The 14089-nt window shown below is 46.6% G+C and overlaps 1 long non-coding RNA gene across 1 annotated transcript in view; it reads right to left on the bottom strand.

The window, feature by feature from the left end:
• The window catches only part of LOC141409419 (uncharacterized), a 30122-nt gene extending 29145 nt beyond the window's left edge, over positions 1-977 (bottom strand). The window contains exon 1 of the long non-coding RNA XR_012430007.1: positions 918-977. This is a non-coding gene — a long non-coding RNA (uncharacterized lncRNA). The remainder of the gene's footprint in view (positions 1-917) is intronic.
• Positions 978-14089: the final 13112 nt, after the last annotated feature.

The raw sequence follows: 14089 nt of genomic DNA, 5'->3' as shown, positions 1-14089 counted from the left end.
AATTCTAAGGCATGCACTGTTAAAAGACACGCTCACCCAGCGCCAGGACAGTTTACAGAGTCATAGGCACGCCAGGAAGTTACCCTGTATGGCCTAAAAACAGGAGGCATGAGGCCACAGTCTGTGGCTCATGCCCATCATCCCAGCACTTTGGGAGGCCAAGGCGGGCGGATTACGAGATCAGGAGTTCGAGACCATTCTGGCCAACATGTTGAAACCCTGTCTTTACTAAAAATACAAAAATTAGCGAGGCTTGGTGGCAGGTGCCTGTCATCGCAGCTACTCAGGAGGCTGAGGCAGGAGAATCGTTTGAACCCGGGAGGCAGAGCTTGCTGTGAGCCGAGATCGCGTCACTGCACTCCAGCCTGGGAGACAGAGCGAGACTCAGACTGAAAAAACAAAAACAAACTAAAAAGAACAGGAGGTATGAATGATCCAACCCTTGTTTAGCATGTCATCAAGAAATCATCATAAAAATGGGTAATCAGCAGGTCTCCGGGCTGCTCTGTCTATGGAGTGGACATTCTTTTATTTCTCTTTCTTTTTTCTGTCTTTCTTTCTTTCTTTTTTTTCATTTTTTTTGAGGCACAGTTTTTGCTCTTGGCACCCAGGCTGGAGTGCAACGGCACGATCTCGGCTCCCTGCAACCCTTCCGCCTCCATCGTTCAAGCGATTCTCCTGCCTCAGCCTCCTGAGTAACTGGGATGACAGGCACCTGCCACCACGGCCGGCTAATGCTTGTATTTTTAGTAGAGACCGGATTTCTCCATGTTGACCAGGCTGGTCTCGAACTCCTGACCTCAGGTGATCCGCCTGCTTCGGCCTCCCAAAGTGCTGGGATGGCAGGCGTGAGCCACCGTGGCCCAGCCCCTCTACTTTCTTAATAAACCTTCTTTCTCTTTGCACTGTGGACTCACCCTGGATTCTCTTGCGTGAGATCCAAGAACCGTCTGTTGGGGTCTGGACTGGGAGACGCGTCCAGTGACAGAAGGATATCAGTGTCCTGGCTCCAAAAGAAACCGCACAGAAAACGAGTGAAGCTGCAGAGGCTGAAACCGAGATCCCGACACTCCCACGGCGGCTTCCCCGAGGACAAGCAGACCCTGACCCTCAGATGCTCGCTCCTTCCCCGGCTGGAAATAATGGAAGAGGGAAGAGAGCTTCCCCCTGCCCCCCTTTTTCTTTCAGAGTTCCTTTCTCCTTCCTTTTCAAATGCTTGTTAAGTCTCTTAAACGGATGAGTGAGCCTTGTCTCCTGCGGGACCTGGGAACCACCTCTTTGAAATGTGATCTTTAAGGAGAAAAAAACACACACACACACAAAACAAAACAATGCTTCACCTCCCCGTTTCTAGGAAGGATCAGGGTCAAACCTCAGCCGGTTTTGCAGATTCACATCCAGAGTCCCCTATATACGAGAAATTGTTTGTCTCGAGAACACGAATGGGACGGGTTTTGTTTTTCTTGTTGTTTTGTGTGTGTGTGTGTGTGTGTGTGTGTGTGCGCTCAGCCCCACAAAAAGGCAACCTGCTCTCTGGGTTTGCACCTCTTCCCGGGTCAGCTGTGATGTACCTCTCTCCTCTCTTTTTGGTTTCATAATATTTAAATAACAAAACTGGGGCCGGGCACAGGGGCTCACGCCTGTCATCCCAGCACTTTGGGAGGCCGAGGCGGGCGGATCTCCTGAGGTCAGGAGTTCGAGACCAGCCTGGCCAACGTGGTGAAACCTCGTCTCTACCAAATACAAAAAATTAGCCGGGCGAGGTGGTGAGCGCCTGTAGTCCCAGCTACTCAACAGACTGAGGCAGGAGAATCGCTTGAACACGGGAAGTGGAGGTTACAATGACCTGAGATGGCACCACTGCAGTCCAGCCTGGGCGACAGAGCGAGACTCTGTCTCAAATAATAATAATAGTAATAATAATAATAATAATAATAAAACTGTATAAATGAATAAATAAACCAAAGCTTCACTTTTCCCTGCCTCCCATCCTATTCCTTAAAAAGATAGCTCCTAAGACCAAAAAAAAAAAAAAGCTACGTACCTCCCTCACGAGGAATTTCTTTATGGGCAAAGGACACACATCCCTGCGCTCACTGAGATAAATGCGTATCTGATTGTCTCCTTTGGAGACGCTAACCACAAACTCAAAAGATGGTCAGCTGCGGTGGCTCACGCCTGTCATCCCAGCACTTTGGGAGGCCGAGGCAGGTGGGTCACCTGAGGTCAGGAGTTTCGAGACCATCCTGGCCAACATGGTGAAACCCCATCTCTACTAAAAATACAAAAATTAGCCGGGCGTGGTGCGGGCACCTGTCATCCCAGCTACTCGGGAGGCTGAGGCAGGAGAATCGCTTGAACCCGGGAGGCGGAGGTTGCAGTGAGCCGAGATTGCACCACTGCACTCCAGCCTGGGCGTCAGAGTGAGAGTCCGTCTCAAAGAAAAACAAATAAATAAAATAAATAATAATAATAAAGACTAACGGGGACTCCCAAGGGTCAAGACAAGAATAAATACCTTGGAATATTAATATCCCTTTCACAAAGCCTGAGTGTAAATGCCCCTTTTCAAACAAAACAATACCGGCCGGGCGCGGTGGCTCACGTCTGCCATCTCAGCCGTTTGGGAGGCCGAGGCGGGTGGATCACGAGGTCAAGAGATCAAGACCAGCCTGGCCAGCACGGTGAAACCCCGCCTGTACTAAAAATACAAAAAAAATGAGCTGGGCGCGGTGGTGGGCACCTGTAATTCCAGCTACTCGGGAGGCTGAGGCGGGAGAATGGCGTGAACCCGGGAGGCGGAGCTTGCAGCGAGCTGAGATCCGGCCACTGCACCCCAGCCTGGGCGACAGAGCGAGACTCTGTCTCAAAAAAAAAAAAAAGAAAAAGCAACCGTGGAGAAAAAAAATCAGGACGGTTCACGGAGGCATCACCGCTACACAGATAATCTTCTTTGGAGCGAGGATGAATATTAAATGATCACAAGAAGAAGAGATTTTCGCGACAGGGATGGCAGGGACACACCCCACGGCCCCCTGGGATCACCAAAAATCTGACACTGTGGGGGTCGTCGCCACCGTCTCACTACGGGGGCTGCAAACATCCTGGGTGGGAGGCGATGGAGAGTAATGCACCTGCCACCGATGGCAATCAAAACAGGACACTGTGTCACGCTCAGAATGACAAGCAAATCACACTGCGCACATTTAAGTGTCTCTGCGCGCACAGAAATGCAACGGAGGGTTTTGTCCTGTTGCCTCCAAGTGAATAAGGGCCTTGGGGGAACATCGTGCACCCGTCTGATGCCTGTGCAGACGTCGCTAACAAATGCTGCTCACCTGTGACAGGTGCACACCGGTCCCCGGCTGGCTGGACGTCTGGACATCTGGACATCCGGACATCCGGACATCTGTGGACTCCTGTCTCTACTAAAAACACAAAGTTAGCAGCGTGCTTTCCTCCTGTGTGTGGCCCGGAGATCGCCGCAAAGCTGCAACCCGTGTACGAAAACAAACACGTTTTCTTTGGAGGCCACGCCGGGTGCGTTTCAACCGACCGCACTGCCTTCTTTCTAAAGGGAGTGTCTGGAAGGAATATCCTGATACTTCGTTATTTAGGATACTATGGATTTTTCTTCTTCTTTTTTTTTTTTTTTTTTTTTTTTTTTTTGGCTCTCTTTCCTTGTAAGATGACAGGGAGCCGGTGCCAAGCCTAACAATGGCCCGTGAACGAGCGAGTCTCATTGTTCCGCCGGGCTCTGCCTTCGAGGCAGGCTCCTCGCTCTGCCCCCCCACCCCCAGCGCAGAGGTCAGGGGTCACCTGCTAAATCCTATGGCACATCCGGGATCCCAGGTGAACGACGCGGTTGACAAACGGCTGCTAATGATTCAACCATAAATTGCAATTACGGGAATGATGGATGGCGTGTCTAACGAGCGCATTATTGCCAGCGGTGACCTTCCGGGCTGAAGGCCGTGTCAATATAAGCCACATCTCTCAGGCGGCCGGTGTGACGGCCACGTGCGTGTGCACGTGTGTGTGGTGTGTGCACAGGTGCGTGCACCTGCCTGTGTCCTCTCTCTCTCCAGACCTTGCCTCGGATTCTTTGAACCGCCGCACGGGCCATGCCACGCGAACCGCATGGGTCATCTCAGGAACACCCTTAATTAGAGCATTTTCATCCACCGGCACTGAAAACGCCCCACGCATAAAATACACACAGGGTTAAAGCTGAGTTTCCGGGCGTGCGTGTCCTCGTCCTCCGTGGTGGGGAAAAATCAAAAGGGACGGGAGACAAAGGGGGTGTCTCTGGGAAGCACTTCTGGTGGCTGAAGCCGGGGCTGAAAGACGAACTCAGGGGAGGGTCTCTGGAATGAAAGGAAGCTTTCTGCACCCAGGGCAGGACGGGCGGTCTCCGGGATGGCCGCGGTGCAGACTCCCCACGCCACCCAGCCCGGTGACCCCCAGAGACCGACGGCTCAGCTGGACTTCGACACAGGGCCCTGCACCACGGCTGTCCCAGATATAGGACCCACGGGGGTCTTGGTGTCCTACAACATTGAGACGTGGCCCGTCACGGCCACACCCAGGTTAGGCTGGACAGGGTGGGACACATGTCTGCGCGGGCGAGAGCCATGGCGGGTCCCCATCCAGGACACACGGGCACTTCTAGGGGTTGGGACGTGCTGGTCTGGCCGAAACGGAACGTCTTCTGATTCGAGCCAACCAGCCTCCAAGAAACAGCAGGAGTCCCTGGCGGTGGGTGGACACGTCTGTGCGGCAGTTCCACGTCAGACCCAGTCCCAGCCCTTCCCACCTGTCCAGGCTCCAGGTCCCCAGAGGGAGCAGATGACCTAGGAGATGCTGAGTCAGCACTTGGAGTCACATTCCAGAACTATGCTGTCTCTGGAGCCTCTAGGGGAGGCTCCTTCCTGCCTCTCCCAGCTCCTGGGGGCTCCGGGTGTCCCTGGGCTTGTGGCCGCATCACTCCAGTCTCTGCCTCCGTCTCCACGTGGCCTCCTCCTCTGTGTCTGTGTCTCCTCTTCTGTCTCTTAGAAGGACACCTGTCATTCTATTTAGAGCTGAGCTAATCCAGGGTGATCTCTTCTCAAGATACTCAACTGAATGACACCTGCAGAGACCTTCTTTCTAAATGAGATTCTATTCACAAGTCTACGGGTTAGGACATGGACAGATCTTTTGAGGTCACCATCCCAACCCACTGCAATTCTGTCTGGTTCTTTCTGGAGCCTCTAGGGGAGGCTCCTTCCTGCCTCTCCCAGCTCCTGGGGGCTCCAGGCGTCCCTGGGCTTGTGGCCGCATCACTCCAGTCTCTGCCTCCGTCTCCACGTGGCCGCCTCCTCTGTGTCTGTGTCTCCTCTTCTGTCTCCAACAAGGACACCTGTCATTGGACTTAGGGTCCACCCTAATCCAGGATGATTTCATCATAACTTATCTCTTAATTACATCCGCAAAGACCGTTTTTCCAGCATAGCTCCCATTCAAATATTGCAGGTTGATACAGGCTGAACTGTGTTCCTCTCTCCCACCCCCAAAACGTTCATATATTGAAACCTTAACTTCCAGTTTCTCAGAATGTGTATTTGGAGATGGGGAGGTCTTTAAAGAGGAGATTCAGGTAAAATGAGGTCACTAGGGTGGACCATGATCCAATAGGACTGGTGTCCTTATAAGAAGAGGAGATGAGGACACAGACACACACAGAGGGACGACCCCGTGAGGACACAGGGAGAAGACGGCGTCTCCAAGCCCAGGAGAGAGGCCTCAGGAGGAACCAGCCCTGCCCACAGCTGGATCTCAGACCTCCAGCCTCCAGGACTGTGGGAGAATCAATGTCTGTTGTTTATAAGCTGCCCAGTCTATGGTATTCTGTGATAGCAGCCCGAGATGGACTAAGACATCCCATAAGAAGAGGAGATGAGGACACAGACCCACACAGAGGGATGACCCTGTGAGGACACAGGGAGAAGACGGCGTCTCCAAGCCCAGGAGAGAGGCCTCAGGAGGGACCAGCCCTGCCCACACTTTGATCTTGGGCCTGCAGCCTCCAGAATCCTGGTAGAATAAGTGTCCACGAAACCCAAAGGAAGGCACCTCCTTCTTTAAGGCTGGCTTAGCCGTCGCCGGCTGCCATTTACTCCTCATGCTTCTGTTGCGTCTTGCTCTCTTCTCCTTCGCTGTGTTTCATGTTTCTCCTGGATGGTGTGTATCAATGTGAATGCTGGATAACATACACAAAATAGGATAGAGAAGAAGAGAATGGAAAAAATTGAATGCAATGCAATGGAATGGAATACAGTATAACAAGTGGAAAATAACAAGTGGAATGGGATGGAATAGAAAATAATATTATATATATTATGTAATAATAATAAAATAATAAAAAATAAAATAATAAATAAAATAATAAAAATAAATATAACGAGTGGAAAATAACAAGTGGAATGGGATGGAATCGAAAATAATATTATATATTATATAATAATAAAAAATAATAAAAAATGAAATAAAAAAATAAAAAATGCAAATAAATATATAACAAGTGGAAAATAACAAGTGGAATGGGATGGAATAGAAAATAATAAATTGAATGGAATGGAATGCAACAGAATAGAAAATAATGAATGGAATGGAATGGAATGGAATGGAATGGAATGAAATGGAATGGAATAGAATAGAATAGAAAACAATGAATGGAATAAAATGGAATAGAATGCAATGGAATGAAATAGAATAGAAAACAATGAGGCCAGGCACGGTGGCTCATGCCTGTAATTTCAGCACTTTAGGAGGCCAAGGAGAGTGGATCACGGGGTCAGGAGTTCAAGACCAGCCTGGCCAACATAGTGAAACCCCCTGTCTACTAAAAATACAAAAATTAGCTGCGTGTGGTGGCACACACCTGTAGTCCCAGCTACTCAGGAGGCTGAGGTGGGAGAATCGTGTGAACCCGGGAGGGAGAGGTTGCAGTAAGCTGAGACCATGCCATTGCACTCCAGCCTGGGTGACAGAGTGAGACTCCATCTCCAAAAAAAAAAAAGAAAGAAAGAAAGAGAAAAAGAAAAAGAAAAAAAAAAAGGAAAACAGTGAGTGGAATAGAGCAGAATAGAAAATAATAGAATGGAATGAAATGCAATGGATGGGAGAGAATGGAATAGAAAATGGAATGGATGTGTGCCGGTACGAATGCCGGATAGCATAGGTAAAACAGGATAGAGAAGAATAGAATGGGAGAAACAGAATAGAATGAAATTGAATGCAATAGAATGGAATGGAATAGAAAATAATTGAGTAGAATGGAATGGAATAGAAAATAATGATTGGAATGGAATGGGATGGAATAAAAATAATGAATGGAATAGAACAGAAAATAATGAATGGAATGGAATCGAATCGAAAATAATGAATGGAATGGAATGGAACAGAAAACAATGAATTGAATAGAATGGAATGGAATAGAAAATAATGAATGGAATAGAACAGAATATAATGAATGGAATGGAATCAAATCGAAAATAATGAATGGAATGGAATGAAACAGAAAATAATGAATGGAATAGAATGGAATGGCATGGAATGGAATGGAATAGAAAATAATGAATGGAATGGAATCAAATCGAAAATAATGAATGGAATGGAATGAAACAGAAAATAATGAATGGAATAGAATGGAAAGGAATGGAATAGAATAGAAAATAATGAATGGAATAGAACAGAAAATAATTAATGGAATGGAATGAAACAAAATAATGAATGGAATAGAATGGAAAGGAATGGAATAGAATAGAAAATAATGACTGGAATAGAACAGAAAATAATTAATGGAATGGAATGAAACAGAAAATAATCAATGGAATAGAATGGAATAGAATAGAATAGAATAGAATAGAATGGAAAATAGTGAATGGAAAAGAACAGAAAATAATAAATGGAATTGAATGGAATCGAATTGAAAACAATGAATGGAATTGAATGAACAGAAAATAATGAATGGAATAGAATACAATAGAATAGAAAATAATGAATGAGATAGAATGGAATGGAATGAACATAAAATAATAGAACGGAATGGAATGAAACGGAATAGAATGAAGTAGAATGGAATGGAATAGAAGATAGTGGAACGGAATGGAATGGAATAAAATGGAATGGAATAGAATAGAATAGAATGAAATAGAATAGAAAATAATGAATGCAATGGAATGAAATGAAAAGAGATAGAATAGAATAGAAGGAATGGAATGGAATAGAATAGAACAGAAGGAATGGAATGGAATAGACTAGAATAGAAGGAATGGAATGGAATGAAATAGAATAGAAAATAATGAATGGAAATGGAATAGAGAAGAATAGAAAATAATAGAATGGAATGGAAAGCGATGGATGAGAGAGAATGGAATGGATAGAAAATAGAATGGAATCGAATGACAATGGGAGGGATCGAACCTAATAGAATGGAATGGAATGGAACAGAATGCAGTAGAAAACAATAGAATAGAATCCAACACCATACAATAGAATGAGGGAAGGAGACTCACCCAGGTTTTCCCATCACAAACAGGAGGAAGAGAGAATTGGGGTGACCCCAGAGAGCAGGACGAATATGTATCTATTCTGTCTGTCGCCCAAGATCCTTCCGGCAGGTTGAGACCCTGCTGCCTCCCAAAGAAACCCAGGTAGATTGGAGGACCCTGCACCTGCAGGAGGGCCCGACTCACAGACACCTGCACCTGCGCTTCTCCCAGGTTCATTGTGTTCTGTTTTTGTTTGTTTGTTTGTTTTTGTTTTTGTTTTTTAGAGATGGGGTCTTGCTCTGTTGCCCAGGCTGGAGTTCAGTGGTGCAATTATGGCTCACTGCAGCCTCAACCTCCCGGCCTCAAGCGATCCTCCTCCCATCTCAGCCTCCCGAGTAGCTGGGATGACAGCTGCTTGCCACCCCATACAGTTAATTTTTGAATTTATTTTTTTGTAGCGATGGGGTCTTGCTGTATTGCCCCGTCTGGTTTCAAACTCCTGAGCTCAAGTGATCCTCCTGCCTCCTCCTCCCCAGGTGCTGGGATTCCAGGAGTGAGCCAGGGCAGCCGGCCTGTTTGTGGTGGTCTGAATCACAACCCAGCTCCAGGGAATAAAGTTAACTTCTGTCTCTTTATCCTTGTTTTTCTCTCTCCCATTTCAGCTGTGAATACGTTCTCTGGAATACACGATGTAAAGCCACACACTGGTTTACATATCTAAAAGTCAAAACCAACACCAGTGATAGAAGGATAACAAGAAAACAAGCTGAGGCCAGACCCAGTTCAGACATTAAGGCCTCCACGTTCTTCCTGTGTGGCCACGGCCAAGCTCTCGACCTCTCTGGGCCTCAGCAACTTGTGAACCTGAGACCGTAGCAGCATCTCCGTCGTGACCCAGTTGAGAACCAAGTTCGCCGGAGGTGTCAGGTGTTTGGAGTGAAACCTCACGTCTACGGGGACTCGTGAAATACAAATACCTCCCAAGGCCGACTCGGAGACAGACGTCTTAAAGAAGAGGTGGGTACTTCACCTGAGGTCGGGAGTTCGAGACCAGCCTGGTCAACATGGAGAAACCCCGTCTCTACTAAAAATACAAACATTAGCCGGGCGTGGTGGCAGGTGCCTGTCATCCCAGCTTTCTAGAAAAAAAATTAGATTTTCCCAACTTGCATATAGATATACATATATTCTATCCTCCAGGATAGTAACCGTATTACACATTATGATATATTATGTGTTATGTATAAAGTATGATATGGTATATGTTTAAATATCCAATAGTGCAATTTGTAGAAAATATAAGGTTTTCCCAGTTTGCAATATAGATGTGTATCTTTTTATATATTATATTGTCTACAATAGTTACATATGCCTAATAGTATATATAATATATATTATACGCATAATGCATCATATATATACACTTGACGATATGATAGAATATATAATCGTGGGCCAGGAGTGGTGGCTCACGTCTGTCATCCCAGCACTTTGGGAGGCCGAGGCAGGCGGATCACCTGAGGTCAGGAGTTCGAGACCAGCCTGGTCAACATGGAGAAACCCCGTCTCTACTAAAAACACAAACATTAGCCGGGCGTGGTGGCAGGTGCCTGTAATCCCAGCTTTCTAGAAAAAAAAATTAGATTTTCCCACCTTGCATATAGATATACATATATTCTATCCTCCAGGATAGTAACCGTATTACACATTATAATATATTATGTGTTATGGATAAACTATGATATGGTATATGTTTAAATATCCAATAGTGCAATTTGTAGAAAATATAAGGTTTTCCCAGTTTGCAATATAGATGTGTATCTTTTTATATATTATATTGTCTACAATAGTTACATGTGCATAATAGTATATATAATATATATTATACGCATAATGCATCATATATATACACTTGACGATATGATAGAATATATAATAGTGGGCCAGGAGTGGTGGCTCACGTCTGTCATCCCAGCACTTTGGGAGGCCGAGGCAGGCGGATCACCTGAGGTCAGGAGTTCGAGACCAGCCTGGTCAACATGGAGAAACCCCGTCTCTACTAAAAATACAAACATTAGCTGGGCGTGGTGGCAGGTGCCTGTAATCCCAGCTTTCTAGAAAAAAAAATTAGATTTTCCCACCTTGCATATAGATATACATATAGTCTATCCTCCAGGATAGTAACCGTATTACACATTATAATATATTATGTGTTATGTATAAAGTATGATATGGTATATGTTTAAATATCCAATAGTGCAATTTGTAGAAAATATAAGGTTTTCCCAGTTTGCAATATAGATGTGTATCTTTTTATATATTATATTGTCTACAATAGTTACATGTGCATAATAGTATATATAATATATATTATACGCATAATGCATCATATATATACACTTGACGATATGATAGAATATATAATAGTGGGCCAGGAGTGGTGGCTCACGTCTGTCATCCCAGCACTTTGGGAGGCCAAGGCAGGCGGATCACCTGAGGTCGGGAGTTCGAGACCAGCCTGGTCAACATGGAGAAACCCCGTCTCTACTAAAAATACAAACATTAGCCGGGCGTGGTGGCAGGTGCCTGTAATCCCAGCTACTCGGGAGGCTGAGGCAGGAGAATCGCTTAAACCCGGGAGGTGGAGGTTGCAGTGAGCCGAGATCGCACCCCTGCACCCCAACCTGGGCAACAAGAGTGAAACTCTGTCTCAAAAAAAAAAAAAAAAAAAAAAAAAAGATGGTCCAAGACTCCAGCTCCCGTCTGTCAAGGCACAAAAATTTTTTTGTTTTATTTTTGTTGTTGTTTCTGCTTTTGTTTTTTTGTGTTGTTTTTTTTTTTTTTTTCCGTGACTTTTGTTTTAGGTTCAGGCGCACCTTGCAGGTTCGTTACGTAGAAAAATTTGGGTCAGGGGACATTGGTGTACAGATTATTTCATTACCAGGTATGGATTATCACGGCACCCACCCCAACCTCACCTAGCCAGTGCCTGACCCGAGCACCCAATAAAATTATCTTTCCTGATCTTTTCCCTCCTCCCACACAACAAAGATTGGACATCCCTGGTCTAATTAGATCCCATTTGTCAACTGTCACTTTTATGGCAATTGCTTTTGGCATCTTTGCCTTTTTTTTTTTTTTTTTTTTTTGAGATGGAGTCGCGCTCTGTCACCCAGCCTGGAGTGCAGTGGTGCGATCTCGGCTCACTGCAACCTCTGCCTCCCGGGTTCAAGCGATTCTCCTGCCTCAGCCTCCCGAGTAACTGGGATGACAGGTGCCCGCCACCACGCCCGGCTCATTTTTTGTATTTTAGACGAGGTTTCACTATGTTGGCCAGGCTGGTCTCGAACTCCTGACCTCAGGTGATCCACCAACTCAGCCTCCGAAAGTGCTGGGATGACAGGCGTGAGCCACCGTGCCCAGCCCATCACGAAATTTTTATCCACCCACCAATAGACGCCAGTGTGTGTTGATCCCCTCCCTGTGTCCATGTTTTCTCATCATTTAGCCCCCACTTATAAGTGAGAACATGTAGTATTTGGTTTTCTGTTCCTACATTAGTTTGCTAAGGATAATGCCCACCAGCTCCATCCACGTCCCTGCAAAGGACACGAAGTCATTCTTTTTCATGGCTGCATAGTATTCCATCGTGTCTCTGTGCCATATTTTCTTTATCCAGTCTCTCAAGGATGGGCGTTTGCATCGGTTCCAAGTCTTTGCTATTGTGAACGGTGCTGCAATGAACATACACCTACACTGGACTCCTTCCTTTCACCATATACAAAAATGAACTCAAGATGGATTAAAGGCTGAAATGTAAAACCCAGAAGTATAAAAACCGTGTAAGACAACCTAGGTGATACCATTCAGGGCATAGGCACGGATAAAAATTTCATGACAAGCCAGGCGTGGTGGCTCACGCCTGTAATCCCAGCACTGTGGGAGGTTGAGGTGGATGGATCACCTGAGGTTAGGAGTTCGAGACCAGCCTGGCCAACCTGGGGAAACCCCGTGTCTACTAAAAATACAAAACGTAACCGGACGTGGTGGCAGGTGCCTGTCATCCCAGCTACTCGGGAGGCTGAGGCAGGGGAATCGCTCGAACCCGGGAGGCGGAGGCTGCAGTGAGCCAAGATCACACCACTGCACTCCAGCCTGGGCGACAGAGCGAGACTCTGTCAAAAAAGAAAAATTCATGACAAAGATGCCAAAAGCAATTGCAACAAAAGCAAAGATTGACAAATGGGAACTAATTAAACCAGGGATATCCAATCACTTGACTTTCCTGGACCACACTGAAAGAAGAATTGTTTTCAGCTACACATAAAATGCGCTAACACTCATGAAAGCGGATGAGCTATTAAAAAAAAAAAGCAATGCAAAAAAAAAATGATGTTTTAAGAGAATTTACAAATTTGTGTTGGGCTGTATTCAACACTGTCCTGGGCCACCTGTGGCCGGCAGGCTGTCGGTGGAAAGAGCTGGAATTAAACTAAAGAGCTTCTGCACAGAGAATGAGGCTGTCCACAGAGTCAACAAACAGCCCACAGAATGGGCAGAATGGGGGAAATTTTTGCAAAGTACACATGGGACAAAGGTCTAATACCTTTCCTCCTGGGGGGCCCAGTGGGCAACGGTTCCAAACAACAGCTTCCTGGGTGCTGTATGGACCTGTTTCCTCTATGGTTTGCACTGAGGGGACTTGGAGGGTGGTGTCTGCACCTGATTCCTGTATGGTTTGTACTGAGGGACTTGGAGGGTGGTGTCTGCACCTGTTTCCTGTATGGGTTACACTGAGGGGCTTGGAGGGTGGTGTCTGCACCTGTTTCCTGTATGGTTTGTACTGAGGGACTTGGAGGGTGGTGTCTGCACCTGTTTCCTGTATGGGTTACACTGAGGGACTTGGAGGGTGGTGTCTGCACCTGTTTCCTGTATGGGTTACACTGAGGGACTTGGAGGGTGGTGTCTGCACCTGTTTCCTGTATGGGTTACACTGAGGGACTTGGAGGGTGGTGTCTGCACCTGTTTCCTGTATGGGTTACACTGAGGGGACCTTGGAGGGGGGTGTCTGCACCTGTTTCCTGTATGGGTTACACTGAGGGGACCTTGGAGGGTGGTGTCTGCACCTGTTTCCTGTATGGGTTACACTGAGGGGACTTGGAGGGTGGTGTCTGCACCTGTTTCCTGTATGGGTTACACTGAGGGGCTTGGAGGGTGGTATCTGCACCTGTTTCCTGTATGGGTTACACTGAGGGGCTTGGAGGGTGGTGTCTGCACCTGTTTCCTGTATGGTTTGTACTGAGGGACTTGGAGGGTGGTGTCTGCACCTGTTTCCTGTATGGGTTACACTGAGGGACTTGGAGGGTGGTGTCTGCACCTGTTTCCTGTATGGGTTACACTGAGGGACTTGGAGGGTGGTGTCTGCACCTGTTTCCTGTATGGGTTACACTGAGGGACTTGGAGGGTGGTGTCTGCACCTGTTTCCTGTATGGGTTACACTGAGGGGACCTTGGAGGGGGGTGTCTGCACCTGTTTCCTGTATGGGTTACACTGAG

This window comes from Macaca fascicularis, chromosome X, assembly GCF_037993035.2.
Source record: "Macaca fascicularis isolate 582-1 chromosome X, T2T-MFA8v1.1".
Taxonomy (NCBI): Eukaryota; Metazoa; Chordata; class Mammalia; order Primates; family Cercopithecidae; genus Macaca; species Macaca fascicularis.
The sequence above is the reverse complement of the archived record's forward strand: the minus strand, read 5'-3'. Positions and strand labels throughout refer to the sequence as shown.